This window comes from Schistocerca piceifrons, chromosome 9, assembly GCF_021461385.2.
Source record: "Schistocerca piceifrons isolate TAMUIC-IGC-003096 chromosome 9, iqSchPice1.1, whole genome shotgun sequence".
Lineage (NCBI taxonomy): Eukaryota > Metazoa > Arthropoda > Insecta > Orthoptera > Acrididae > Schistocerca > Schistocerca piceifrons.
This window is the reverse complement of record NC_060146.1, coordinates 96,501,516-96,523,636: the sequence shown is the minus strand read 5'-3', so window position 1 is coordinate 96,523,636 and position 22,121 is coordinate 96,501,516. Positions and strand designations below refer to the sequence as shown.

The following is a 22,121-nucleotide window of genomic DNA, read 5'->3' as shown; positions in this document are numbered from 1 at the left end:
AGTGGGATTTTTGTGAATTCGGCGCAAGGCTGATCTTTGCGACATAGGTTTGAGAATCTTATGGGAACACTTGTACTGTTTCTAAATTAAGTGTAGTGGTGGGAGGAGGGTTCTTCGTGCGCATTACAGCACGCTTGCCAATTGTGGCTGCTAATCGTTGGCTCGTATCTGCCTTGACACATTTTCTGGCTGTGAATTATTCCACTTGCATGGCAGTGTGCGCATGTTGGGGTGTTAAAAATTCTGGAGGCGCTGGGTATCGATCCCAGTACCTCTCGCATGCTAAGCGAGCGCTCTACCATCTGAGCTACGCCCCCTGCTGACGAACTGCGCTACATACAGCCATATCAATGGCACAGACCCTTGCACTCCCATTATTCCGCTGACAAACACTACTCTCAATGTGTCTGTGAGGGTGTCTTTCAGGTTTCCTGCATTCTGTATCGAATCGTAGTTGGCCAAAATCAAAGTGGCACGCACGACGTCGAAAATAGCGTTCGGCCAACGCTCTGAGGTAGACGAACGTGTTGTCCGCTCTCTAGACTTCATTGAGGTTAGGCCGTTATACCTAAGGCAGATTTGCACTCGATGACACCTCGACAACAGCCGGTCCTCACATTTACGTCTTGCTCTCCTTACGTCAGTATACGAGTCTGTGACGCTGGCTTTGCAACATCTTGCGTGCCTTTAGGCTCGCCGCGACCAACACTTACCACGCACTGACCACAAAACATGGAGGCGCCGGGGCTTGAACCCGGGACCTTTCACATGCAAAGCGAACGCTCTACCAACTGAGCTACGCCCCCAAGCACAACCAAGCTGCGCTGTTCTCCGTTCTTTGCTACTCTTATGTGCACGGACACGATGGTTGGTTGGTTTGCAGGGGTGAAGGGACCAGAGTACAAAGGCGCGGACACGTTCATATACGCAAGAGTTCCAAGTAGTTTCGATGCTCTGGTATTACGACTGCAAATTCCGTCCGTTTTTAACGTCTTAAATTGAAGGGACAGTCACAAGTTGCTCCGTTTTCACTCCATGTCGACAATCACACAGCACCTGAGGTAACAAGCACATCTGAAGACCCATTGTGCACTCGACTGTTCATGCCAACTCACTGCCTCGCACTTTACTACTGTGTACCACTCTTGTCGTCCAACTGCAAAAGACTGGGCCACAACAACTTTCCGCGTCTCCATTGCACTGCGCAAACTACGAAACGCTCCCCAAACATGGCACTCACCCACGCAGACGACTTTTCCGACTTTACACGACGCTCACGCAACGCTCACGCTAGTGACAGCCTTATTTAGAGCTTGACGTCGCACACAAGCGAATGAGCACATTTCGCCTACGACTTAGGCCGCCCTCCTAGTGTGGCTGTTCGGTGTCTGCAGGCAGCGAGGGGCTGCAAGCTTCCTGTGTTCGCGCCTATGTCACCTCTGCTTGCTTGTCAGAGACAGAGTATCGCAAAACATACAACTCACTCCATGAATTGATTGCTACGGCATCTGTCATCAGCAGTCACAACTAGCAACACCAGTAGCAGCCGACTGCACGTCAAGAATTGGAATGTGCAGTGGGATTTTTGTGAATTCGGCGCAAGGCTGATCTTTGCGACATAGGTTTGAGAATCTTATGGGAACACTTGTACTGCTTCTAAATTATGTGTAGTGGTGGGAGGAGGGTGCTTCGTGCGCATTACAGCACGCTTGCCAATTGTGGCTGCTAATCGTTGGCTCGTATCTGCCTTGACACATTTTCTGGCTGTGAATTATTCCACTTGCATGGCAGTGTGCGCATGTTGGGGTGTTAAAAATTCTGGAGGCGCTGGGTATCGATCCCAGTACCAATCGCATGCTAAGCGAGCGCTCTACCATCTGAGCTACGCCCCCTGCTGACGAACCGCGCTACATACAGCCATATCAATGACACAGACCCTTGCACTCCCATTATTCCGCTGACAAACACTACTCTCAATGTGTCCGTGAGGGTGTCTTTCAGGTTTCCTGCATTCTGTATCGAATCGTAGTTGGCCAAAATCAAAGTGGCACGCACGACGTCGAAAATAGCGTTCGGCCAACGCTCTGAGGTAGACGAACGTGTTGTCCACTCTCTAGACTTCATTGAGGTTAGGCCGTTATACCTAAGGCAGATTTGCACTCGATGACACCTCGACAACAGCCGGTCCTCACATTTACGTCTTGCTCTCCTTACGTCAGTATACGAGTCTGTGACGCTGGCTTTGCAACATCTTGCGTGCCTTTAGGCTCGCCGCGACCAACACTTACCACGCACTGACCACAAAACATGGAGGCGCCGGGGCTTGAACCCGGGACCTTTCACATGCAAAGCGAACGCTCTACCAACTTAGCTACGCCCCCAAGCACAACCAAGCTGCGCTGTTCTCCGTTCTTTGCTACTCTTATGTGCACGGACACGATGGTTGGTTGGTTTGCAGGGGTGAAGCGACCAGAGTACAAAGGCGCGGACACGTTCACATACGCAAGAGTTCCAAGTAGTTTCGATGCTCTGGTATTACGACTGCAAATTCCGTCCGTTTTTAACGTCTTAAATTGAAGGGACAGTCACAAGTTGCTCCGTTTTCACTCCATGTCGACAATCACACAGCACCTGAGGTAACAAGCACATCTGAAGACCCATTGTGCACTCGACTGTTCATGCCAACTCACTGCCTCGCACTTTACTACTGTGTACCACTCTTGTCGTCCAACTGCAAAAGACTGGGCCACAACAACTTTCCGCGTCTCCATTGCACTGCGCAAACTACGAAACGCTCCCCAAACATGGCACTCACCCACGCAGACGACTTTTCCGACTTTACACGACGCTCACGCAACGCTCACGCTAGTGACAGCCTTATTTAGAGCTTGACGTCGCACACAAGCGAATGAGCACATTTCGCCTACGACTTAGGCCGCCCTCCTAGTGTGGCTGTTCGGTGTCTGCAGGCAGCGAGGGGCTGCAAGCTTCCTGTGTTCGCGCCTATGTCACCTCTGCTTGCTTGTCAGAGACAGAGTATCGCAAAACATACAAGTCACTCCATGAATTGATTGCTACGGCATCTGTCATCAGCAGTCACAACTAGCAACACCAGTAGCAGCCGACTGCACGTCAAGAATTGGAATGTGCAGTGGGATTTTTGTGAATTCGGCGCAAGGCTGATCTTTGCGACATAGGTTTGAGAATCTTATGGGAACACTTGTACTGTTTCTAAATTAAGTGTAGTGGTGGGAGGAGGGTTCTTCGTGCGCATTACAGCACGCTTGCCAATTGTGGCTGCTAATCGTTGGCTCGTATCTGCCTTGACACATTTTCTGGCTGTGAATTATTCCACTTGCATGGCAGTGTGCGCATGTTGGGGTGTTAAAAATTCTGGAGGCGCTGGGTATCGATCCCAGTACCTCTCGCATGCTAAGCGAGCGCTCTACCATCTGAGCTACGCCCCCTGCTGACGAACTGCGCTACATACAGCCATATCAATGGCACAGACCCTTGCACTCCCATTATTCCGCTGACAAACACTACTCTCAATGTGTCTGTGAGGGTGTCTTTCAGGTTTCCTGCATTCTGTATCGAATCGTAGTTGGCCAAAATCAAAGTGGCACGCACGACGTCGAAAATAGCGTTCGGCCAACGCTCTGAGGTAGACGAACGTGTTGTCCGCTCTCTAGACTTCATTGAGGTTAGGCCGTTATACCTAAGGCAGATTTGCACTCGATGACACCTCGACAACAGCCGGTCCTCACATTTACGTCTTGCTCTCCTTACGTCAGTATACGAGTCTGTGACGCTGGCTTTGCAACATCTTGCGTGCCTTTAGGCTCGCCGCGACCAACACTTACCACGCACTGACCACAAAACATGGAGGCGCCGGGGCTTGAACCCGGGACCTTTCACATGCAAAGCGAACGCTCTACCAACTGAGCTACGCCCCCAAGCACAACCAAGCTGCGCTGTTCTCCGTTCTTTGCTACTCTTATGTGCACGGACACGATGGTTGGTTGGTTTGCAGGGGTGAAGGGACCAGAGTACAAAGGCGCGGACACGTTCATATACGCAAGAGTTCCAAGTAGTTTCGATGCTCTGGTATTACGACTGCAAATTCCGTCCGTTTTTAACGTCTTAAATTGAAGGGACAGTCACAAGTTGCTCCGTTTTCACTCCATGTCGACAATCACACAGCACCTGAGGTAACAAGCACATCTGAAGACCCATTGTGCACTCGACTGTTCATGCCAACTCACTGCCTCGCACTTTACTACTGTGTACCACTCTTGTCGTCCAACTGCAAAAGACTGGGCCACAACAACTTTCCGCGTCTCCATTGCACTGCGCAAACTACGAAACGCTCCCCAAACATGGCACTCACCCACGCAGACGACTTTTCCGACTTTACACGACGCTCACGCAACGCTCACGCTAGTGACAGCCTTATTTAGAGCTTGACGTCGCACACAAGCGAATGAGCACATTTCGCCTACGACTTAGGCCGCCCTCCTAGTGTGGCTGTTCGGTGTCTGCAGGCAGCGAGGGGCTGCAAGCTTCCTGTGTTCGCGCCTATGTCACCTCTGCTTGCTTGTCAGAGACAGAGTATCGCAAAACATACAACTCACTCCATGAATTGATTGCTACGGCATCTGTCATCAGCAGTCACAACTAGCAACACCAGTAGCAGCCGACTGCACGTCAAGAATTGGAATGTGCAGTGGGATTTTTGTGAATTCGGCGCAAGGCTGATCTTTGCGACATAGGTTTGAGAATCTTATGGGAACACTTGTACTGCTTCTAAATTATGTGTAGTGGTGGGAGGAGGGTGCTTCGTGCGCATTACAGCACGCTTGCCAATTGTGGCTGCTAATCGTTGGCTCGTATCTGCCTTGACACATTTTCTGGCTGTGAATTATTCCACTTGCATGGCAGTGTGCGCATGTTGGGGTGTTAAAAATTCTGGAGGCGCTGGGTATCGATCCCAGTACCAATCGCATGCTAAGCGAGCGCTCTACCATCTGAGCTACGCCCCCTGCTGACGAACCGCGCTACATACAGCCATATCAATGACACAGACCCTTGCACTCCCATTATTCCGCTGACAAACACTACTCTCAATGTGTCCGTGAGGGTGTCTTTCAGGTTTCCTGCATTCTGTATCGAATCGTAGTTGGCCAAAATCAAAGTGGCACGCACGACGTCGAAAATAGCGTTCGGCCAACGCTCTGAGGTAGACGAACGTGTTGTCCACTCTCTAGACTTCATTGAGGTTAGGCCGTTATACCTAAGGCAGATTTGCACTCGATGACACCTCGACAACAGCCGGTCCTCACATTTACGTCTTGCTCTCCTTACGTCAGTATACGAGTCTGTGACGCTGGCTTTGCAACATCTTGCGTGCCTTTAGGCTCGCCGCGACCAACACTTACCACGCACTGACCACAAAACATGGAGGCGCCGGGGCTTGAACCCGGGACCTTTCACATGCAAAGCGAACGCTCTACCAACTTAGCTACGCCCCCAAGCACAACCAAGCTGCGCTGTTCTCCGTTCTTTGCTACTCTTATGTGCACGGACACGATGGTTGGTTGGTTTGCAGGGGTGAAGCGACCAGAGTACAAAGGCGCGGACACGTTCACATACGCAAGAGTTCCAAGTAGTTTCGATGCTCTGGTATTACGACTGCAAATTCCGTCCGTTTTTAACGTCTTAAATTGAAGGGACAGTCACAAGTTGCTCCGTTTTCACTCCATGTCGACAATCACACAGCACCTGAGGTAACAAGCACATCTGAAGACCCATTGTGCACTCGACTGTTCATGCCAACTCACTGCCTCGCACTTTACTACTGTGTACCACTCTTGTCGTCCAACTGCAAAAGACTGGGCCACAACAACTTTCCGCGTCTCCATTGCACTGCGCAAACTACGAAACGCTCCCCAAACATGGCACTCACCCACGCAGACGACTTTTCCGACTTTACACGACGCTCACGCAACGCTCACGCTAGTGACAGCCTTATTTAGAGCTTGACGTCGCACACAAGCGAATGAGCACATTTCGCCTACGACTTAGGCCGCCCTCCTAGTGTGGCTGTTCGGTGTCTGCAGGCAGCGAGGGGCTGCAAGCTTCCTGTGTTCGCGCCTATGTCACCTCTGCTTGCTTGTCAGAGACAGAGTATCGCAAAACATACAAGTCACTCCATGAATTGATTGCTACGGCATCTGTCATCAGCAGTCACAACTAGCAACACCAGTAGCAGCCGACTGCACGTCAAGAATTGGAATGTGCAGTGGGATTTTTGTGAATTCGGCGCAAGGCTGATCTTTGCGACATAGGTTTGAGAATCTTATGGGAACACTTGTACTGTTTCTAAATTAAGTGTAGTGGTGGGAGGAGGGTTCTTCGTGCGCATTACAGCACGCTTGCCAATTGTGGCTGCTAATCGTTGGCTCGTATCTGCCTTGACACATTTTCTGGCTGTGAATTATTCCACTTGCATGGCAGTGTGCGCATGTTGGGGTGTTAAAAATTCTGGAGGCGCTGGGTATCGATCCCAGTACCTCTCGCATGCTAAGCGAGCGCTCTACCATCTGAGCTACGCCCCCTGCTGACGAACTGCGCTACATACAGCCATATCAATGGCACAGACCCTTGCACTCCCATTATTCCGCTGACAAACACTACTCTCAATGTGTCTGTGAGGGTGTCTTTCAGGTTTCCTGCATTCTGTATCGAATCGTAGTTGGCCAAAATCAAAGTGGCACGCACGACGTCGAAAATAGCGTTCGGCCAACGCTCTGAGGTAGACGAACGTGTTGTCCGCTCTCTAGACTTCATTGAGGTTAGGCCGTTATACCTAAGGCAGATTTGCACTCGATGACACCTCGACAACAGCCGGTCCTCACATTTACGTCTTGCTCTCCTTACGTCAGTATACGAGTCTGTGACGCTGGCTTTGCAACATCTTGCGTGCCTTTAGGCTCGCCGCGACCAACACTTACCACGCACTGACCACAAAACATGGAGGCGCCGGGGCTTGAACCCGGGACCTTTCACATGCAAAGCGAACGCTCTACCAACTGAGCTACGCCCCCAAGCACAACCAAGCTGCGCTGTTCTCCGTTCTTTGCTACTCTTATGTGCACGGACACGATGGTTGGTTGGTTTGCAGGGGTGAAGGGACCAGAGTACAAAGGCGCGGACACGTTCATATACGCAAGAGTTCCAAGTAGTTTCGATGCTCTGGTATTACGACTGCAAATTCCGTCCGTTTTTAACGTCTTAAATTGAAGGGACAGTCACAAGTTGCTCCGTTTTCACTCCATGTCGACAATCACACAGCACCTGAGGTAACAAGCACATCTGAAGACCCATTGTGCACTCGACTGTTCATGCCAACTCACTGCCTCGCACTTTACTACTGTGTACCACTCTTGTCGTCCAACTGCAAAAGACTGGGCCACAACAACTTTCCGCGTCTCCATTGCACTGCGCAAACTACGAAACGCTCCCCAAACATGGCACTCACCCACGCAGACGACTTTTCCGACTTTACACGACGCTCACGCAACGCTCACGCTAGTGACAGCCTTATTTAGAGCTTGACGTCGCACACAAGCGAATGAGCACATTTCGCCTACGACTTAGGCCGCCCTCCTAGTGTGGCTGTTCGGTGTCTGCAGGCAGCGAGGGGCTGCAAGCTTCCTGTGTTCGCGCCTATGTCACCTCTGCTTGCTTGTCAGAGACAGAGTATCGCAAAACATACAACTCACTCCATGAATTGATTGCTACGGCATCTGTCATCAGCAGTCACAACTAGCAACACCAGTAGCAGCCGACTGCACGTCAAGAATTGGAATGTGCAGTGGGATTTTTGTGAATTCGGCGCAAGGCTGATCTTTGCGACATAGGTTTGAGAATCTTATGGGAACACTTGTACTGCTTCTAAATTATGTGTAGTGGTGGGAGGAGGGTGCTTCGTGCGCATTACAGCACGCTTGCCAATTGTGGCTGCTAATCGTTGGCTCGTATCTGCCTTGACACATTTTCTGGCTGTGAATTATTCCACTTGCATGGCAGTGTGCGCATGTTGGGGTGTTAAAAATTCTGGAGGCGCTGGGTATCGATCCCAGTACCAATCGCATGCTAAGCGAGCGCTCTACCATCTGAGCTACGCCCCCTGCTGACGAACCGCGCTACATACAGCCATATCAATGACACAGACCCTTGCACTCCCATTATTCCGCTGACAAACACTACTCTCAATGTGTCCGTGAGGGTGTCTTTCAGGTTTCCTGCATTCTGTATCGAATCGTAGTTGGCCAAAATCAAAGTGGCACGCACGACGTCGAAAATAGCGTTCGGCCAACGCTCTGAGGTAGACGAACGTGTTGTCCACTCTCTAGACTTCATTGAGGTTAGGCCGTTATACCTAAGGCAGATTTGCACTCGATGACACCTCGACAACAGCCGGTCCTCACATTTACGTCTTGCTCTCCTTACGTCAGTATACGAGTCTGTGACGCTGGCTTTGCAACATCTTGCGTGCCTTTAGGCTCGCCGCGACCAACACTTACCACGCACTGACCACAAAACATGGAGGCGCCGGGGCTTGAACCCGGGACCTTTCACATGCAAAGCGAACGCTCTACCAACTTAGCTACGCCCCCAAGCACAACCAAGCTGCGCTGTTCTCCGTTCTTTGCTACTCTTATGTGCACGGACACGATGGTTGGTTGGTTTGCAGGGGTGAAGCGACCAGAGTACAAAGGCGCGGACACGTTCACATACGCAAGAGTTCCAAGTAGTTTCGATGCTCTGGTATTACGACTGCAAATTCCGTCCGTTTTTAACGTCTTAAATTGAAGGGACAGTCACAAGTTGCTCCGTTTTCACTCCATGTCGACAATCACACAGCACCTGAGGTAACAAGCACATCTGAAGACCCATTGTGCACTCGACTGTTCATGCCAACTCACTGCCTCGCACTTTACTACTGTGTACCACTCTTGTCGTCCAACTGCAAAAGACTGGGCCACAACAACTTTCCGCGTCTCCATTGCACTGCGCAAACTACGAAACGCTCCCCAAACATGGCACTCACCCACGCAGACGACTTTTCCGACTTTACACGACGCTCACGCAACGCTCACGCTAGTGACAGCCTTATTTAGAGCTTGACGTCGCACACAAGCGAATGAGCACATTTCGCCTACGACTTAGGCCGCCCTCCTAGTGTGGCTGTTCGGTGTCTGCAGGCAGCGAGGGGCTGCAAGCTTCCTGTGTTCGCGCCTATGTCACCTCTGCTTGCTTGTCAGAGACAGAGTATCGCAAAACATACAAGTCACTCCATGAATTGATTGCTACGGCATCTGTCATCAGCAGTCACAACTAGCAACACCAGTAGCAGCCGACTGCACGTCAAGAATTGGAATGTGCAGTGGGATTTTTGTGAATTCGGCGCAAGGCTGATCTTTGCGACATAGGTTTGAGAATCTTATGGGAACACTTGTACTGTTTCTAAATTAAGTGTAGTGGTGGGAGGAGGGTTCTTCGTGCGCATTACAGCACGCTTGCCAATTGTGGCTGCTAATCGTTGGCTCGTATCTGCCTTGACACATTTTCTGGCTGTGAATTATTCCACTTGCATGGCAGTGTGCGCATGTTGGGGTGTTAAAAATTCTGGAGGCGCTGGGTATCGATCCCAGTACCTCTCGCATGCTAAGCGAGCGCTCTACCATCTGAGCTACGCCCCCTGCTGACGAACTGCGCTACATACAGCCATATCAATGGCACAGACCCTTGCACTCCCATTATTCCGCTGACAAACACTACTCTCAATGTGTCTGTGAGGGTGTCTTTCAGGTTTCCTGCATTCTGTATCGAATCGTAGTTGGCCAAAATCAAAGTGGCACGCACGACGTCGAAAATAGCGTTCGGCCAACGCTCTGAGGTAGACGAACGTGTTGTCCGCTCTCTAGACTTCATTGAGGTTAGGCCGTTATACCTAAGGCAGATTTGCACTCGATGACACCTCGACAACAGCCGGTCCTCACATTTACGTCTTGCTCTCCTTACGTCAGTATACGAGTCTGTGACGCTGGCTTTGCAACATCTTGCGTGCCTTTAGGCTCGCCGCGACCAACACTTACCACGCACTGACCACAAAACATGGAGGCGCCGGGGCTTGAACCCGGGACCTTTCACATGCAAAGCGAACGCTCTACCAACTGAGCTACCCCCCCAAGCACAACCAAGCTGCGCTGTTCTCCGTTCTTTGCTACTCTTATGTGCACGGACACGATGGTTGGTTGGTTTGCAGGGGTGAAGGGACCAGAGTACAAAGGCGCGGACACGTTCATATACGCAAGAGTTCCAAGTAGTTTCGATGCTCTGGTATTACGACTGCAAATTCCGTCCGTTTTTAACGTCTTAAATTGAAGGGACAGTCACAAGTTGCTCCGTTTTCACTCCATGTCGACAATCACACAGCACCTGAGGTAACAAGCACATCTGAAGACCCATTGTGCACTCGACTGTTCATGCCAACTCACTGCCTCGCACTTTACTACTGTGTACCACTCTTGTCGTCCAACTGCAAAAGACTGGGCCACAACAACTTTCCGCGTCTCCATTGCACTGCGCAAACTACGAAACGCTCCCCAAACATGGCACTCACCCACGCAGACGACTTTTCCGACTTTACACGACGCTCACGCAACGCTCACGCTAGTGACAGCCTTATTTAGAGCTTGACGTCGCACACAAGCGAATGAGCACATTTCGCCTACGACTTAGGCCGCCCTCCTAGTGTGGCTGTTCGGTGTCTGCAGGCAGCGAGGGGCTGCAAGCTTCCTGTGTTCGCGCCTATGTCACCTCTGCTTGCTTGTCAGAGACAGAGTATCGCAAAACATACAACTCACTCCATGAATTGATTGCTACGGCATCTGTCATCAGCAGTCACAACTAGCAACACCAGTAGCAGCCGACTGCACGTCAAGAATTGGAATGTGCAGTGGGATTTTTGTGAATTCGGCGCAAGGCTGATCTTTGCGACATAGGTTTGAGAATCTTATGGGAACACTTGTACTGTTTCTAAATTATGTGTAGTGGTGGGAGGAGGGTGCTTCGTGCGCATTACAGCACGCTTGCCAATTGTGGCTGCTAATCGTTGGCTCGTATCTGCCTTGACACATTTTCTGGCTGTGAATTATTCCACTTGCATGGCAGTGTGCGCATGTTGGGGTGTTAAAAATTCTGGAGGCGCTGGGTATCGATCCCAGTACCAATCGCATGCTAAGCGAGCGCTCTACCATCTGAGCTACGCCCCCTGCTGACGAACCGCGCTACATACAGCCATATCAATGACACAGACCCTTGCACTCCCATTATTCCGCTGACAAACACTACTCTCAATGTGTCCGTGAGGGTGTCTTTCAGGTTTCCTGCATTCTGTATCGAATCGTAGTTGGCCAAAATCAAAGTGGCACGCACGACGTCGAAAATAGCGTTCGGCCAACGCTCTGAGGTAGACGAACGTGTTGTCCACTCTCTAGACTTCATTGAGGTTAGGCCGTTATACCTAAGGCAGATTTGCACTCGATGACACCTCGACAACAGCCGGTCCTCACATTTACGTCTTGCTCTCCTTACGTCAGTATACGAGTCTGTGACGCTGGCTTTGCAACATCTTGCGTGCCTTTAGGCTCGCCGCGACCAACACTTACCACGCACTGACCACAAAACATGGAGGCGCCGGGGCTTGAACCCGGGACCTTTCACATGCAAAGCGAACGCTCTACCAACTTAGCTACGCCCCCAAGCACAACCAAGCTGCGCTGTTCTCCGTTCTTTGCTACTCTTATGTGCACGGACACGTTGGTTGGTTGGTTTGCAGGGGTGAAGCGACCAGAGTACAAAGGCGCGGACACGTTCACATACGCAAGAGTTCCAAGTAGTTTCGATGCTCTGGTATTACGACTGCAAATTCCGTCCGTTTTTAACGTCTTAAATTGAAGGGACAGTCACAAGTTGCTCCGTTTTCACTCCATGTCGACAATCACACAGCACCTGAGGTAACAAGCACATCTGAAGACCCATTGTGCACTCGACTGTTCATGCCAACTCACTGCCTCGCACTTTACTACTGTGTACCACTCTTGTCGTCCAACTGCAAAAGACTGGGCCACAACAACTTTCCGCGTCTCCATTGCACTGCGCAAACTACGAAACGCTCCCCAAACATGGCACTCACCCACGCAGACGACTTTTCCGACTTTACACGACGCTCACGCAACGCTCACGCTAGTGACAGCCTTATTTAGAGCTTGACGTCGCACACAAGCGAATGAGCACATTTCGCCTACGACTTAGGCCGCCCTCCTAGTGTGGCTGTTCGGTGTCTGCAGGCAGCGAGGGGCTGCAAGCTTCCTGTGTTCGCGCCTATGTCACCTCTGCTTGCTTGTCAGAGACAGAGTATCGCAAAACATACAACTCACTCCATGAATTGATTGCTACGGCATCTGTCATCAGCAGTCACAACTAGCAACACCAGTAGCAGCCGACTGCACGTCAAGAATTGGAATGTGCAGTGGGATTTTTGTGAATTCGGCGCAAGGCTGATCTTTGCGACATAGGTTTGAGAATCTTATGGGAACACTTGTACTGTTTCTAAATTAAGTGTAGTGGTGGGAGGAGGGTTCTTCGTGCGCATTACAGCACGCTTGCCAATTGTGGCTGCTAATCGTTGGCTCGTATCTGCCTTGACACATTTTCTGGCTGTGAATTATTCCACTTGCATGGCAGTGTGCGCATGTTGGGGTGTTAAAAATTCTGGAGGCGCTGGGTATCGATCCCAGTACCTCTCGCATGCTAAGCGAGCGCTCTACCATCTGAGCTACGCCCCCTGCTGACGAACTGCGCTACATACAGCCATATCAATGGCACAGACCCTTGCACTCCCATTATTCCGCTGACAAACACTACTCTCAATGTGTCTGTGAGGGTGTCTTTCAGGTTTCCTGCATTCTGTATCGAATCGTAGTTGGCCAAAATCAAAGTGGCACGCACGACGTCGAAAATAGCGTTCGGCCAACGCTCTGAGGTAGACGAACGTGTTGTCCGCTCTCTAGACTTCATTGAGGTTAGGCCGTTATACCTAAGGCAGATTTGCACTCGATGACACCTCGACAACAGCCGGTCCTCACATTTACGTCTTGCTCTCCTTACGTCAGTATACGAGTCTGTGACGCTGGCTTTGCAACATCTTGCGTGCCTTTAGGCTCGCCGCGACCAACACTTACCACGCACTGACCACAAAACATGGAGGCGCCGGGGCTTGAACCCGGGACCTTTCACATGCAAAGCGAACGCTCTACCAACTTAGCTACGCCCCCAAGCACAACCAAGCTGCGCTGTTCTCCGTTCTTTGCTACTCTTATGTGCACGGACACGATGGTTGGTTGGTTTGCAGGGGTGAAGGGACCAGAGTACAAAGGCGCGGACACGTTCACATACGCAAGAGTTCCAAGTAGTTTCGATGCTCTGGTATTACGACTGCAAATTCCGTCCGTTTTTAACGTCTTAAATTGAAGGGACAGTCACAAGTTGCTCCGTTTTCACTCCATGTCGACAATCACACAGCACCTGAGGTAACAAGCACATCTGAAGACCCATTGTGCACTCGACTGTTCATGCCAACTCACTGCCTCGCACTTTACTACTGTGTACCACTCTTGTCGTCCAACTGCAAAAGACTGGGCCACAACAACTTTCCGCGTCTCCATTGCACTGCGCAAACTACGAAACGCTCCCCAAACATGGCACTCACCCACGCAGACGACTTTTCCGACTTTACACGACGCTCACGCAACGCTCACGCTAGTGACAGCCTTATTTAGAGCTTGACGTCGCACACAAGCGAATGAGCACATTTCGCCTACGACTTAGGCCGCCCTCCTAGTGTGGCTGTTCGGTGTCTGCAGGCAGCGAGGGGCTGCAAGCTTCCTGTGTTCGCGCCTATGTCACCTCTGCTTGCTTGTCAGAGACAGAGTATCGCAAAACATACAACTCACTCCATGAATTGATTGCTACGGCATCTGTCATCAGCAGTCACAACTAGCAACACCAGTAGCAGCCGACTGCACGTCAAGAATTGGAATGTGCAGTGGGATTTTTGTGAATTCGGCGCAAGGCTGATCTTTGCGACATAGGTTTGAGAATCTTATGGGAACACTTGTACTGTTTCTAAATTATGTGTAGTGGTGGGAGGAGGGTGCTTCGTGCGCATTACAGCACGCTTGCCAATTGTGGCTGCTAATCGTTGGCTCGTATCTGCCTTGACACATTTTCTGGCTGTGAATTATTCCACTTGCATGGCAGTGTGCGCATGTTGGGGTGTTAAAAATTCTGGAGGCGCTGGGTATCGATCCCAGTACCTCTCGCATGCTAAGCGAGCGCTCTACCATCTGAGCTACGCCCCCTGCTGACGAACCGCGCTACATACAGCCATATCAATGACACAGACCCTTGCACTCCCATTATTCCGCTGACAAACACTACTCTCAATGTGTCCGTGAGGGTGTCTTTCAGGTTTCCTGCATTCTGTATCGAATCGTAGTTGGCCAAAATCAAAGTGGCACGCACGACGTCGAAAATAGCGTTCGGCCAACGCTCTGAGGTAGACGAACGTGTTGTCCACTCTCTAGACTTCATTGAGGTTAGGCCGTTATACCTAAGGCAGATTTGCACTCGATGACACCTCGACAACAGCCGGTCCTCACATTTACGTCTTGCTCTCCTTACGTCAGTATACGAGTCTGTGACGCTGGCTTTGCAACATCTTGCGTGCCTTTAGGCTCGCCGCGACCAACACTTACCACGCACTGACCACAAAACATGGAGGCGCCGGGGCTTGAACCCGGGACCTTTCACATGCAAAGCGAACGCTCTACCAACTTAGCTACGCCCCCAAGCACAACCAAGCTGCGCTGTTCTCCGTTCTTTGCTACTCTTATGTGCACGGACACGATGGTTGGTTGGTTTGCAGGGGTGAAGGGACCAGAGTACAAAGGCGCGGACACGTTCACATACGCAAGAGTTCCAAGTAGTTTCGATGCTCTGGTATTACGACTGCAAATTCCGTCCGTTTTTAACGTCTTAAATTGAAGGGACAGTCACAAGTTGCTCCGTTTTCACTCCATGTCGACAATCACACAGCACCTGAGGTAACAAGCACATCTGAAGACCCATTGTGCACTCGACTGTTCATGCCAACTCACTGCCTCGCACTTTACTACTGTGTACCACTCTTGTCGTCCAACTGCAAAAGACTGGGCCACAACAACTTTCCGCGTCTCCATTGCACTGCGCAAACTACGAAACGCTCCCCAAACATGGCACTCACCCACGCAGACGACTTTTCCGACTTTACACGACGCTCACGCTAGTGACAGCCTTATTTAGAGCTTGACGTCGCACACAAGCGAATGAGCACATTTCGCCTACGACTTAGGCCGCCCTCCTAGTGTGGCTGTTCGGTGTCTGCAGGCAGCGAGGGGCTGCAAGCTTCCTGTGTTCGCGCCTATGTCACCTCTGCTTGCTTGTCAGAGACAGAGTATCGCAAAACATACAAGTCACTCCATGAATTGATTGCTACGGCATCTGTCATCAGCAGTCACAACTAGCAACACCAGTAGCAGCCGACTGCACGTCAAGAATTGGAATGTGCAGTGGGATTTTTGTGAATTCGGCGCAAGGCTGATCTTTGCGACATAGGTTTGAGAATCTTATGGGAACACTTGTACTGTTTCTAAATTATGTGTAGTGGTGGGAGGAGGGTGCTTCGTGCGCATTACAGAACGCTTGCCAATTGTGGCTGCTAATCGTTGGCTCGTATCTGCCTTGACACATTTTCTGGCTGTGAATTATTCCACTTGCATGGCAGTGTGCGAATGTTGGGGTGTTAAAAATTCTGGAGGCGCTGGGTATCGATCCCAGTACCTCTCGCATGCTAAGCGAGCGCTCTACCATCTGAGCTACGCCCCCTGCTGACGAACCGCGCTACATACAGCCATATCAATGACACAGACCCTTGCACTCCCATTATTCCGCTGACAAACACTACTCTCAATGTGTCCGTGAGGGTGTCTTTCAGGTTTCCTGCATTCTGTATCGAATCGTAGTTGGCCAAAATCAAAGTGGCACGCACGACGTCGAAAATAGCGTTCGGCCAACGCTCTGAGGTAGACGAACGTGTTGTCCACTCTCTAGACTTCATTGAGGTTAGGCCGTTATACCTAAGGCAGATTTGCACTCGATGACACCTCGACAACAGCCGGTCCTCACATTTACGTCTTGCTCTCCTTACGTCAGTATACGAGTCTGTGACGCTGGCTTTGCAACATCTTGCGTGCCTTTAGGCTCGCCGCGACCAACACTTACCACGCACTGACCACAAAACATGGAGGCGCCGGGGCTTGAACCCGGGACCTTTCACATGCAAAGCGAACGCTCTACCAACTGAGCTACGCCCCCAAGCACAACCAAGCTGCGCTGTTCTCCGTTCTTTGCTACTCTTATGTGCACGGACACGATGGTTGGTTGGTTTGCAGGGGTGAAGGGACCAGAGTACAAAGGCGCGGACACGTTCACATACGCAAGAGTTCCAAGTAGTTTCGATGCTCTGGTATTACGACTGCAAATTCCGTCCGTTTTTAACGTCTTAAATTGAAGGGACAGTCACAAGTTGCTCCGTTTTCACTCCATGTCGACAATCACACAGCACCTGAGGTAACAAGCACATCTGAAGACCCATTGTGCACTCGACTGTTCATGCCAACTCACTGCCTCGCACTTTACTACTGTGTACCACTCTTGTCGTCCAACTGCAAAAGACTGGGCCACAACAACTTTCCGCGTCTCCATTGCACTGCGCAAACTACGAAACGCTCCCCAAACATGGCACTCACCCACGCAGACGACTTTTCCGACTTTACACGACGCTCACGCAACGCTCACGCTAGTGACAGCCTTATTTAGAGCTTGACGTCGCACACAAGCGAATGAGCACATTTCGCCTACGACTTAGGCCGCCCTCCTAGTGTGGCTGTTCGGTGTCTGCAGGCAGCGAGGGGCTGCAAGCTTCCTGTGTTCGCGCCTATGTCACCTCTGCTTGCTTGTCAGAGACAGAGTATCGCAAAACATACAACTCACTCCATGAATTGATTGCTACGGCATCTGTCATCAGCAGTCACAACTAGCAACACCAGTAGCAGCCGACTGCACGTCAAGAATTGGAATGTGCAGTGGGATTTTTGTGAATTCGGCGCAAGGCTGATCTTTGCGACATAGGTTTGAGAATCTTATGGGAACACTTGTACTGTTTCTAAATTATGTGTAGTGGTGGGAGGAGGGTGCTTCGTGCGCATTACAGCACGCTTGCCAATTGTGGCTGCTAATCGTTGGCTCGTATCTGCCTTGACACATTTTCTGGCTGTGAATTATTCCACTTGCATGGCAGTGTGCGCATGTTGGGGTGTTAAAAATTCTGGAGGCGCTGGGTATCGATCCCAGTACCTCTCGCATGCTAAGCGAGCGCTCTACCATCTGAGCTACGCCCCCTGCTGACGAACCGCGCTACATACAGCCATATCAATGACACAGACCCTTGCACTCCCATTATTCCGCTGACAAACACTACTCTCAATGTGTCCGTGAGGGTGTCTTTCAGGTTTCCTGCATTCTGTATCGAATCGTAGTTGGCCAAAATCAAAGTGGCACGCACGACGTCGAAAATAGCGTTCGGCCAACGCTCTGAGGTAGACGAACGTGTTGTCCACTCTCTAGACTTCATTGAGGTTAGGCCGTTATACCTAAGGCAGATTTGCACTCGATGACACCTCGACAACAGCCGGTCCTCACATTTACGTCTTGCTCTCCTTACGTCAGTATACGAGTCTGTGACGCTGGCTTTGCAACATCTTGCGTGCCTTTAGGCTCGCCGCGACCAACACTTACCACGCACTGACCACAAAACATGGAGGCGCCGGGGCTTGAACCCGGGACCTTTCACATGCAAAGCGAACGCTCTACCAACTTAGCTACGCCCCCAAGCACAACCAAGCTGCGCTGTTCTCCGTTCTTTGCTACTCTTATGTGCACGGACACGATGGTTGGTTGGTTTGCAGGGGTGAAGGGACCAGAGTACAAAGGCGCGGACACGTTCACATACGCAAGAGTTCCAAGTAGTTTCGATGCTCTGGTATTACGACTGCAAATTCCGTCCGTTTTTAACGTCTTAAATTGAAGGGACAGTCACAAGTTGCTCCGTTTTCACTCCATGTCGACAATCACACAGCACCTGAGGTAACAAGCACATCTGAAGACCCATTGTGCACTCGACTGTTCATGCCAACTCACTGCCTCGCACTTTACTACTGTGTACCACTCTTGTCGTCCAACTGCAAAAGACTGGGCCACAACAACTTTCCGCGTCTCCATTGCACTGCGCAAACTACGAAACGCTCCCCAAACATGGCACTCACCCACGCAGACGACTTTTCCGACTTTACACGACGCTCACGCTAGTGACAGCCTTATTTAGAGCTTGACGTCGCACACAAGCGAATGAGCACATTTCGCCTACGACTTAGGCCGCCCTCCTAGTGTGGCTGTTTGGTGTCTGCAGGCAGCGAGGGGCTGCAAGCTTCCTGTGTTCGCGCCTATGTCACCTCTGCTTGCTTGTCAGAGACAGAGTATCGCAAAACATACAAGTCACTCCATGAATTGATTGCTACGGCATCTGTCATCAGCAGTCACAACTAGCAACACCAGTAGCAGCCGACTGCACGTCAAGAATTGGAATGTGCAGTGGGATTTTTGTGAATTCGGCGCAAGGCTGATCTTTGCGACATAGGTTTGAGAATCTTATGGGAACACTTGTACTGTTTCTAAATTATGTGTAGTGGTGGGAGGAGGGTGCTTCGTGCGCATTACAGCACGCTTGCCAATTGTGGCTGCTAATCGTTGGCTCGTATCTGCCTTGACACATTTTCTGGCTGTGAATTATTCCACTTGCATGGCAGTGTGCGCATGTTGGGGTGTTAAAAATTCTGGAGGCGCTGGGTATCGATCCCAGTACCTCTCGCATGCTAAGCGAGCGCTCTACCATCTGAGCTACGCCCCCTGCTGACGAACCGCGCTACATACAGCCATATCAATGACACAGACCCTTGCACTCCCATTATTCCGCTGACAAACACTACTCTCAATGTGTCCGTGAGGGTGTCTTTCAGGTTTCCTGCATTCTGTATCGAATCGTAGTTGGCCAAAATCAAAGTGGCACGCACGACGTCGAAAATAGCGTTCGGCCAACGCTCTGAGGTAGACGAACGTGTTGTCCACTCTCTAGACTTCATTGAGGTTAGGCCGTTATACCTAAGGCAGATTTGCACTCGATGACACCTCGACAACAGCCGGTCCTCACATTTACGTCTTGCTCTCCTTACGTCAGTATACGAGTCTGTGACGCTGGCTTTGCAACATCTTGCGTGCCTTTAGGCTCGCCGCGACCAACACTTACCACGCACTGACCACAAAACATGGAGGCGCCGGGGCTTGAACCCGGGACCTTTCACATGCAAAGCGAACGCTCTACCAACTTAGCTACGCCCCCAAGCACAACCAAGCTGCGCTGTTCTCCGTTCTTTGCTACTCTTATGTGCACGGACACGATGGTTGGTTGGTTTGCAGGGGTGAAGGGACCAGAGTACAAAGGCGCGGACACGTTCACATACGCAAGAGTTCCAAGTAGTTTCGATGCTCTGGTATTACGACTGCAAATTCCGTCCGTTTTTAACGTCTTAAATTGAAGGGACAGTCACAAGTTGCTCCGTTTTCACTCCATGTCGACAATCACACAGCACCTGAGGTAACAAGCACATCTGAAGACCCATTGTGCACTCGACTGTTCATGCCAACTCACTGCCTCGCACTTTACTACTGTGTACCACTCTTGTCGTCCAACTGCAAAAGACTGGGCCACAACAACTTTCCGCGTCTCCATTGCACTGCGCAAACTACGAAACGCTCCCCAAACATGGCACTCACCCACGCAGACGACTTTTCCGACTTTACACGACGCTCACGCTAGTGACAGCCTTATTTAGAGCTTGACGTCGCACACAAGCGAATGAGCACATTTCGCCTACGACTTAGGCCGCCCTCCTAGTGTGGCTGTTTGGTGTCTGCAGGCAGCGAGGGGCTGCAAGCTTCCTGTGTTCGCGCCTATGTCACCTCTGCTTGCTTGTCAGAGACAGAGTATCGCAAAACATACAAGTCACTCCATGAATTGATTGCTACGGCATCTGTCATCAGCAGTCACAACTAGCAACACCAGTAGCAGCCGACTGCACGTCAAGAATTGGAATGTGCAGTGGGATTTTTGTGAATTCGGCGCAAGGCTGATCTTTGCGACATAGGTTTGAGAATCTTATGGGAACACTTGTACTGTTTCTAAATTATGTGTAGTGGTGGGAGGAGGGTGCTTCGTGCGCATTACAGCACGCTTGCCAATTGTGGCTGCTAATCGTTGGCTCGTATCTGCCTTGACACATTTTCTGGCTGTGAATTATTCCACTTGCATGGCAGTGTGCGCATGTTGGGGTGTTAAAAATTCTGGAGGCGCTGGGTATCGATCCCAGTACCTCTCGCATGCTAAGCGAGCGCTCTACCATCTGAGCTACGCCCCCTGCTGACGAACCGCGCTACATACAGCCATATCAATGACACAGACCCTTGCACTCCCATTATTCCGCTGACAAACACTACTCTCAATGTGTCCGTGAGGGTGTCTTTCAGGTTTCCTGCATTCTGTATCGAATCGTAGTTGGCCAAAATCAAAGTGGCACGCACGACGTCGAAAATAGCGTTCGGCCAACGCTCTGAGGTAGACGAACGTGTTGTCCACTCTCTAGACTTCATTGAGGTTAGGCCGTTATACCTAAGGCAGATTTGCACTCGATGACACCTCGACAACAGCCGGTCCTCACATTTACGTCTTGCTCTCCTTACGTCAGTATACGAGTCTGTGACGCTGGCTTTGCAACATCTTGCGTGCCTTTAGGCTCGCCGCGACCAACACTTACCACGCACTGACCACAAAACATGGAGGCGCCGGGGCTTGAACCCGGGACCTTTCACATGCAAAGCGAACGCTCTACCAACTTAGCTACGCCCCCAAGCACAACCAAGCTGCGCTGTTCTCCGTTCTTTGCTACTCTTATGTGCACGGACACGATGGTTGGTTGGTTTGCAGGGGTGAAGGGACCAGAGTACAAAGGCGCGGACACGTTCACATACGCAAGAGTTCCAAGTAGTTTCGATGCTCTGGTATTACGACTGCAAATTCCGTCCGTTTTTAACGTCTTAAATTGAAGGGACAGTCACAAGTTGCTCCGTTTTCACTCCATGTCGACAATCACACAGCACCTGAGGTAACAAGCACATCTGAAGACCCATTGTGCACTCGACTGTTCATGCCAACTCACTGCCTCGCACTTTACTACTGTGTACCACTCTTGTCGTCCAACTGCAAAAGACTGGGCCACAACAACTTTCCGCGTCTCCATTGCACTGCGCAAACTACGAAACGCTCCCCAAACATGGCACTCACCCACGCAGACGACTTTTCCGACTTTACACGACGCTCACGCTAGTGACAGCCTTATTTAGAGCTTGACGTCGCACACAAGCGAATGAGCACATTTCGCCTACGACTTAGGCCGCCCTCCTAGTGTGGCTGTTTGGTGTCTGCAGGCAGCGAGGGGCTGCAAGCTTCCTGTGTTCGCGCCTATGTCACCTCTGCTTGCTTGTCAGAGACAGAGTATCGCAAAACATACAAGTCACTCCATGAATTGATTGCTACGGCATCTGTCATCAGCAGTCACAACTAGCAACACCAGTAGCAGCCGACTGCACGTCAAGAATTGGAATGTGCAGTGGGATTTTTGTGAATTCGGCGCAAGGCTGATCTTTGCGACATAGGTTTGAGAATCTTATGGGAACACTTGTACTGTTTCTAAATTATGTGTAGTGGTGGGAGGAGGGTGCTT

General features: G+C 50.9%; 28 non-coding genes across 28 annotated transcripts; all 28 read right to left on the bottom strand.

Annotated features, from left to right (window-relative positions):
* Positions 1-244: 244 nt before the first annotated feature.
* Trnaa-agc lies at positions 245-317 on the bottom strand. Its single transcript has one exon. It is a non-coding gene; the product is annotated as a tRNA-Ala (tRNA).
* A 416-nt stretch (positions 318-733) lies between these two features.
* Positions 734-806, bottom strand: Trnaa-ugc. The gene has a single exon. It is a non-coding gene; the product is annotated as a tRNA-Ala (tRNA).
* A 1,013-nt stretch (positions 807-1,819) lies between these two features.
* Trnaa-agc lies at positions 1,820-1,892 on the bottom strand. The gene has a single exon. It is a non-coding gene; the product is annotated as a tRNA-Ala (tRNA).
* Positions 1,893-2,308: 416 nt separating this feature from the next.
* Positions 2,309-2,381, bottom strand: Trnaa-ugc. Its single transcript has one exon. It is a non-coding gene; the product is annotated as a tRNA-Ala (tRNA).
* Positions 2,382-3,394: 1,013 nt separating this feature from the next.
* On the bottom strand, positions 3,395-3,467 carry Trnaa-agc. The gene has a single exon. It is a non-coding gene; the product is annotated as a tRNA-Ala (tRNA).
* A 416-nt stretch (positions 3,468-3,883) lies between these two features.
* On the bottom strand, positions 3,884-3,956 carry Trnaa-ugc. The gene has a single exon. It is a non-coding gene; the product is annotated as a tRNA-Ala (tRNA).
* A 1,013-nt stretch (positions 3,957-4,969) lies between these two features.
* On the bottom strand, positions 4,970-5,042 carry Trnaa-agc. The gene has a single exon. It is a non-coding gene; the product is annotated as a tRNA-Ala (tRNA).
* A 416-nt stretch (positions 5,043-5,458) lies between these two features.
* Trnaa-ugc lies at positions 5,459-5,531 on the bottom strand. Its single transcript has one exon. It is a non-coding gene; the product is annotated as a tRNA-Ala (tRNA).
* Positions 5,532-6,544: 1,013 nt separating this feature from the next.
* Positions 6,545-6,617, bottom strand: Trnaa-agc. Its single transcript has one exon. It is a non-coding gene; the product is annotated as a tRNA-Ala (tRNA).
* Positions 6,618-7,033: 416 nt separating this feature from the next.
* Trnaa-ugc lies at positions 7,034-7,106 on the bottom strand. Its single transcript has one exon. It is a non-coding gene; the product is annotated as a tRNA-Ala (tRNA).
* Positions 7,107-8,119: 1,013 nt separating this feature from the next.
* Trnaa-agc lies at positions 8,120-8,192 on the bottom strand. Its single transcript has one exon. It is a non-coding gene; the product is annotated as a tRNA-Ala (tRNA).
* A 416-nt stretch (positions 8,193-8,608) lies between these two features.
* On the bottom strand, positions 8,609-8,681 carry Trnaa-ugc. The gene has a single exon. It is a non-coding gene; the product is annotated as a tRNA-Ala (tRNA).
* Positions 8,682-9,694: 1,013 nt separating this feature from the next.
* Positions 9,695-9,767, bottom strand: Trnaa-agc. The gene has a single exon. It is a non-coding gene; the product is annotated as a tRNA-Ala (tRNA).
* A 416-nt stretch (positions 9,768-10,183) lies between these two features.
* Trnaa-ugc lies at positions 10,184-10,256 on the bottom strand. The gene has a single exon. It is a non-coding gene; the product is annotated as a tRNA-Ala (tRNA).
* Positions 10,257-11,269: 1,013 nt separating this feature from the next.
* On the bottom strand, positions 11,270-11,342 carry Trnaa-agc. Its single transcript has one exon. It is a non-coding gene; the product is annotated as a tRNA-Ala (tRNA).
* A 416-nt stretch (positions 11,343-11,758) lies between these two features.
* On the bottom strand, positions 11,759-11,831 carry Trnaa-ugc. Its single transcript has one exon. It is a non-coding gene; the product is annotated as a tRNA-Ala (tRNA).
* A 1,013-nt stretch (positions 11,832-12,844) lies between these two features.
* Trnaa-agc lies at positions 12,845-12,917 on the bottom strand. Its single transcript has one exon. It is a non-coding gene; the product is annotated as a tRNA-Ala (tRNA).
* A 416-nt stretch (positions 12,918-13,333) lies between these two features.
* Trnaa-ugc lies at positions 13,334-13,406 on the bottom strand. The gene has a single exon. It is a non-coding gene; the product is annotated as a tRNA-Ala (tRNA).
* Positions 13,407-14,419: 1,013 nt separating this feature from the next.
* Positions 14,420-14,492, bottom strand: Trnaa-agc. The gene has a single exon. It is a non-coding gene; the product is annotated as a tRNA-Ala (tRNA).
* Positions 14,493-14,908: 416 nt separating this feature from the next.
* Trnaa-ugc lies at positions 14,909-14,981 on the bottom strand. Its single transcript has one exon. It is a non-coding gene; the product is annotated as a tRNA-Ala (tRNA).
* Positions 14,982-15,983: 1,002 nt separating this feature from the next.
* Trnaa-agc lies at positions 15,984-16,056 on the bottom strand. The gene has a single exon. It is a non-coding gene; the product is annotated as a tRNA-Ala (tRNA).
* Positions 16,057-16,472: 416 nt separating this feature from the next.
* Positions 16,473-16,545, bottom strand: Trnaa-ugc. Its single transcript has one exon. It is a non-coding gene; the product is annotated as a tRNA-Ala (tRNA).
* A 1,013-nt stretch (positions 16,546-17,558) lies between these two features.
* On the bottom strand, positions 17,559-17,631 carry Trnaa-agc. The gene has a single exon. It is a non-coding gene; the product is annotated as a tRNA-Ala (tRNA).
* A 416-nt stretch (positions 17,632-18,047) lies between these two features.
* On the bottom strand, positions 18,048-18,120 carry Trnaa-ugc. The gene has a single exon. It is a non-coding gene; the product is annotated as a tRNA-Ala (tRNA).
* A 1,002-nt stretch (positions 18,121-19,122) lies between these two features.
* Trnaa-agc lies at positions 19,123-19,195 on the bottom strand. Its single transcript has one exon. It is a non-coding gene; the product is annotated as a tRNA-Ala (tRNA).
* Positions 19,196-19,611: 416 nt separating this feature from the next.
* Trnaa-ugc lies at positions 19,612-19,684 on the bottom strand. The gene has a single exon. It is a non-coding gene; the product is annotated as a tRNA-Ala (tRNA).
* A 1,002-nt stretch (positions 19,685-20,686) lies between these two features.
* Positions 20,687-20,759, bottom strand: Trnaa-agc. Its single transcript has one exon. It is a non-coding gene; the product is annotated as a tRNA-Ala (tRNA).
* Positions 20,760-21,175: 416 nt separating this feature from the next.
* Positions 21,176-21,248, bottom strand: Trnaa-ugc. The gene has a single exon. It is a non-coding gene; the product is annotated as a tRNA-Ala (tRNA).
* Between the last annotated feature and the right edge of the window lie 873 nt (positions 21,249-22,121).